Source organism: Pinus tabuliformis, chromosome X (genome assembly GCF_031772625.1).
Source record: "Pinus tabuliformis cultivar Carrire ecotype Pingquan chromosome X, CPIR1, whole genome shotgun sequence".
Lineage (NCBI taxonomy): Eukaryota > Viridiplantae > Streptophyta > Pinopsida > Pinales > Pinaceae > Pinus > Pinus tabuliformis.
The window spans coordinates 384,312,894-384,319,485 of NC_142308.1; positions in this window are offsets into that span (position 1 = coordinate 384,312,894).

Sequence of the window (6,592 nt, forward strand, 5' to 3'; positions counted from 1 at the left end):
GTCAAATTCTGATAAAGTGAAATTTTGCCCCTCCTGCAAAATTCTGCCTCGAAACACGTGCATTTCCTCCTTTGCCTGACCGCACTGAAAAACTATGTTTAAATAACAATTGGGTGGCAGATTCTTCAAGGAAATGGTTATAGTGTAGTTGGTAGAAATTCCGGTTAATAGGGAGGAGGTCGGGCGGTCAAACCCTGCCTCCTCCTTTTTGCATAACAAAATCCTTGTTATAACATTATACAACAATTTTTTTTTTAAATTAACTTTTAATGATTGGGTCAGGCCCGCCTTGGGCGGCCTGCCCATTGTACCCATCTCCATCGCATTCCTTTTTAAGTGGTTGGGTCCGTGCCCCAAGGTCGGCCCACAACCTTAATGGTTGCTTCCGTTATATGCTCCGTAGTGTGGGTTGTGGGGTGCCAGGGTCATGGCCACCCACCCCGTTTGTTGTTGTGGTTCTATGGGAGAGGCCAGGTTTCATGGCCCGCCCCTCCACCTAACATATTATGGTGTGTGGTGCGGTTAAGGGGTGGCGGGGTTGGTGGCCTGTAATGCCCCACTTAAATCTTATCTTGCAAATTATGTTAATGTTTACATTATCTGAAAATATTGAGAAATATTGGTCTAATATAAAATTCATGATTTCTATTATTCAAATTCCCAACTTACCTTCTCAAATTGAGGTAGGATATGGTCTCCTTCCATTATTTCAAATAATATATATATATATATATATATATATATATATATATATATATATATATATATTCATCTCACAATCTCAAATGTACTTTCAGATTTACTTGGGAGAAGACATGGTCCTCTCCCATTAATTTCCCTATTTTATATTCATGTCACATTTCCAAATGTACTCCTAGCTTTACTTGGGAGAAGAGATGTCAACTATAAGGATGGATGAGAAGTTAATGACCTTAATGAGGGGTGGTTGAGATGGAGAAGAGAGGGAGGGTATAAAAAGGGAAGGGGGAAGGGAGAAAAGGGGATGTTGGGTCTTGCTTATGATTTTGGGGGTTGATTGTGATTTTAGGATTGTTGTGATTTTTGGAGACCTTAGGAACCTATGGAGGTTTCTTGGGTTGTTAAGAGGAAGGAAATATTATTCATCTTGGTCTGGATCATTCCTCTTGGACACACACACTACATCTGGTTGGACTTGGGCTCGGAGGGTTAGGGAACCTGTGGAGGTTTCCTAGGCTAGGAATTATTTCCTAGTTGGCTGGGAGGTAAATCCAGTTGGTTTCGTCAAGAGGAACGTTCAGCAGACACAGCAGGACAAAGGCACCTACACCAGCCACTGGTACAGGTATTCCTCCATAGATTACTCATTTAAATTTTATTAGAATGTAAATGGTAAAATTTTATTTATTTAAAAGTCTTGTAAGTAAGTAAACTATTGCCTCTTATTGCATTTAAATTATTCAAAAATAGATCTGTTAGCAGACCCTAGGATAGGGCTCTTACACATGGTATCAGAGCTTTGGTTCAAAATCTGGACCCAAAGCCCACTAAACCCCAAATACCGCTAGAAGGAGGGCTTGAACCTCCAACCTTGTAGCTATTAAGCTGTTGTGGTTAACAGCCTTTACCCATCAGCATCGCCGCCATGGCCTTCTTTTCAACACATACAACACCTACCTGCAAATCCGTTGGATTTCCCACTACGGTAACTACACGACTAGTTGGCTCGGGAGCCTGGCGTTTATTGTTGGTCTACTGGTGTTCATTACGGGGATGAATATCAACATGTGGGCGGATTTTGTTCTATTATCTCTGCGCCGTGGGAACGAGCACTACAAGATTCCCAGAGGAGGGCTGTTTGAATATGAGAGCTGCCCCAATTATTTCGGTGAGATGGTTGAATGGTTTGGATAGGCTCTCATGACTTGGTCCTTTGCAGGTCTTAGTTCTTTTTTCTATACGGCTTCCAACCTGAACACCCATCAAATGCTCTTTGTCCCTTCCTTCATAGCTCTCCAGATCTCTATCTGCCAAGGAATCATAAAAGCATGCTGTCGTATTTGCGTTTTAGCTTTACGTGGGAAACCGATAACCAGAGTTCAAATCCCAACAAGATTGCACTTGACCACAAAAATTTGCCATCACTAGCACCTAGATCATAGGGTGCTTGTTTTTGCAAAGAATTAATAGAATTGTAACATGTTCAAAATGGGCACATGCGTCGACATCTCTTGGAGGAGCTCTGGATTATAGACGTAACAACACAAGTAGTTTGATTGAAGATTCAAGCATCATGGCCTCGAAGGCTGAACCAGGGGAGCTTTCCACTGATGAATCAGGCGGTATTTCACAAATCTTGCTTCCTTTTCTATATTTTATTTTGCAGGATTGTTGTTTTAAAACACCAAGGTTCTCAAATATTATGCTTGCGCAGAATTAAATATTTTGGTCTTTTTCATTTGCAAACCTGTCAGTTTGTGTTTATGTCCTTCAAAAAAAAATTTGCGAGGCCCACATCTTTAAAATATATGAAAAAATGTAGAGAGGCAATCACAATTTTAGTATTGAGTGATGGTTGTAATTCTAAAGCACACCAGGGATTAAATCCGCAGATTTCTAAGTTTGTTTATAGAAGAATTGAGGTTGTTATTGAGTTTCCTAAGCACCATCAACTATACAATGACATGGTGCCAACAATGAGGCCACTGCTAGTTTCATTTCACTCATTGCGTTTCTATTCCAATCGAGTGATATCTGAGTCTGGTTTGAACAATTTTAGGAGAAAAATACATCCAAAAAAACAATTGCAATTTGGGTTGTTGTTTATTTTGTATATTATTTCAGCGACATTTTGATGTTTCACTGTTGTCCTCAATTGTATCAAAACTTATTCCTATGCTCTTAGCATATGGCATAAATCCCGAGCATACTGAAACAAACCCATGGCAGAGGGGCAAAATAGTTAATGGAGCATATATCAAAGATGGCCATTGTTTGTGAGTCAATCCTTTTATAAAGTTGTGCGGTTGATTTATTTCTCCTTTAACAATGTCTTATGCTTTTGCCATGAAGAAATGCAACATGAATCATATGACAAAATGTTGCGTCAAGTTTTAATTTGAATCTGATATGCATATTCACCAGAGAGTATTTTGTAATTTGAAACTCCACTGTCAATATAGGAATTGTTGTTGAATGTTCAATTCCCGGTAAGCAGATCTGCACTCTTACAAACCTTAGGTAGGTTAAAATTGTTTAACCTATCAAATTTGCACGTAAGAATGCAAGATAACTGAAAACACTGAATGATGAGCTAAGAGCCTGCAGCACTCAACCTCACTCTATCTGTTAACTGCAAAACAGAAAATTTCATACCACACTTTATAATCACTGGAAAACTATAAAAAATGACGAATGATGATCATCCATTCTGTCTTCTCTTATAGATGAAGAAGGCAAGGGTTTTAAAAAATAAAGCTTCAAAGTTTAGAAGCAAAACTCTAAACCCTAAATTTAACCCAAAGAAGTGTCCCCTTCTAGCATGAGTAAATGTCCTGGATTAGAGTGTCCTATTCTAATTCTGTAAAATCCTCTGATGCATGGGGCATTTGCTTCAGTTCTATCTGGAAAACTTCCTAAGGTTGGAAATGTTTTCATTGAAAGCTACTTCATTGCCTTAAACACAGTGGAAGGAATATCTTTTCACATATTGATTTCATCATCCCCAAACAGAGTGCTGCAAGCAATATTTTCTTGGCTGGTTGCTTCTTTGTCACCTTTAGATTCAGGGGCAGCAACAAAATATGTCTCATCTATATTCAACTGTGATCTGGACAGTAAATCTAGGCCACCTAATGTCTTTTGGGTTGAGATGATAGCTTTTGGCACACTAGAAATTGTTACAGGTTGCTTGGATATGTCCTACCTGTGTCCATGATGGTGATTGCAGGTGAAATTTCACCCTTTTCCAAATCCAGGCACTCCTCATAAAAGTTATTGTTCCATCTTCAAACTTGAGCCTACAAATCTCCATATGAGTGTTGGAAACTGTCTCTTTTGGGCTGCTAGTTTTTCCATCTTCAATAGCTGATTTATTACATTCAAATCTAGGCTTTGACACATCTTTAAAAAAATTGGTATTATCCATGGCTGCTTCTGCAATTTCCAAGCGGCTGGATGTGCCAATTTCTTGATTTATAATGGCTTCTTGATCATTTTCAGACTCACGACTCTGCTCACGTTTCAATTCTAGGCTATTTTCTCATCTTCCATCATAAGACTGCAAATCTTTCCTTCAATCACAGCCTCATTGTCTTTAGGAGGACCAGGGTCCTCTTCTATACTATTTTGGGAAGCATGCAATTCTGCAATTTCCTCAACTATAGGCTGCCATTCAAGGCCACAATCCCATTGAATAAAAATCCAACTTATGAGCACCTTTCTTTTAGAAATAATACTGAGAGGGGGGGTGAATCAGTATTATCAAATCAAACACTTTTTCATTTCCATACTTAGATTCATATACACTACTTCAGTTAAGGGAACCTACGTGTACACACAACTGTGTCTAATGCAACTAATGTATATCCAGTAAACTTATGATTCAGTTAATCCATTAAATGTTGATCTTTAGTTAGTGCATCAGAACTTTATTAACTATATGAACAGTAAACAAGTGCAGTAAAAGAGAACAGATCATCACACACAAGAAGCACACATGAACACCATGATGTAAGGTGGAAACCCAATGTGGGTGAAAACCACCTGCTCCAATTCGTCTCTATCTTATTTTAATAAGAAACTTCTTTTTACAATATTTCTGTACTGGTGCAGCCCTATACCAGTACATAGGCTTCTACCTGTAGAAGGTTACAACCTCCTCTCATTCTCCAGCTTCTCCTGGAAGGGAGCTACAACCCCCTTAGCTCTTGTACTAGCCGATCCTTTTACTAGTACGTAGGCGCTGGCCTACTGAATGCTCCAACCTTCACTCGTTTTCCAGCTACTACTAGAAGGGAGGTACAACCTCCTTAGCTCTTGTACTAGCTAATGTACTAGTACGTAGGTGATGACCTATAGAAGGCTACAACCTTCTCTTTCTTCCTCCAGGTACCACGTTTCATAATTTTTCAGACTGGATACTCCTAAAGCACAACACCATAATCTGAAGGCCACGTTTCATCCAATTTTAATACTGGACCAATCAATATCATTGATGCACACAATCAATCAACACTAGCATCATCAATCTCTGAATCACCCAATACTGTATCACTGAAACCCTCTCAACAAACTGCAGTCACCAGAACACAGAGCAAAACACAGAACTTTGCAACAATGTTCAGATCTAACTGTATCATCAAAAATCATGCATCAGAGTGCATACGCTACTTGGAAGAGCCGAACTAGTGTGTATACGCAACTTCACCAAAACGAACTAGCATATATGTCATTAATTACTTACTTATAATTTCGCTGCACTTCCTGACTTCAGACATACCTAGATCATTACATATACAAGGATAATATGTGTGTTAGCAACCAGATATAGTCCATCAGATCACATAAAGATAAGTCATTATGATCCTGATCCATTATTAGATCTCATCCATCAACACTGAAGCTAAACACAATCAACCAAACTGAATATGTAGAATACTGACACCAGTAAAAAGTCATTAGAACTCACCAACAACCAGAACCACCTGTAACTTCAAACATCATAGCTCATATGGTATACACTACTTAGATGTATCTAACCTACGTATGTACGTGCTTTTATCATAGTCAACCAGTGTATACATCTGTAAATATTCATTCATGATTTGCAGCTATTCCAGACTTGAGTTATACCCAGATCATAATATTTACAGAACATTACATGCGTTAGTATACAGATCTAGAATAAACATGATCAAACCGTATAGAGATGATTCATTCCAAGCCATTAGATCCCGGTCTATCCTTAGATCTTGGTCTCCATCAACCGCTGAAATTCCTCCTTAGCTCAAATCAAGCAAGGCGTCATGAACCCATAACCTGCATAATGGATCTCATACTTCATCAGATATTTGAGACTTACTTAGTGCCTTTGCTTAATGATCTTCTCCTCCTTTTATAGTCTTAGGCCTTTACTCAATACCATGGTCCAAAACACTTAGAACCAATACCTTAGACCAAATACTTGGGATCAACATGTCGGACAAGATACCTTGGACCAATACCATGGATCACAATACCATGGTCCAAATACCATGGACCAAAACCAAATTTACGCAGCTTTCCTTGCATGAGAGTGCATGTATATGTATACACACCTTTTGGTCGTCTAACCCACGTGTATACACGGCTTTATCAAGGGTAACCTGCGTATATCTCTTTTCCTTAATTCTGTGAGCCTGAGCTATGATCTGTCATCTTAGTAAGTTGCCATCAAGGACAACACCTGTATCATAATGCCAACAATATCCCCATTTGGACTTGATGGAAAAGTTATCTTACCATACTGAGAACTGTCATCTTAATGAGTTGTCATTGTTCATTACATCTGAACTGATTCCTTTGAGCTGCCCTGCATCCCATGTATTCTGTCATATCTGATATCTCTTCTATA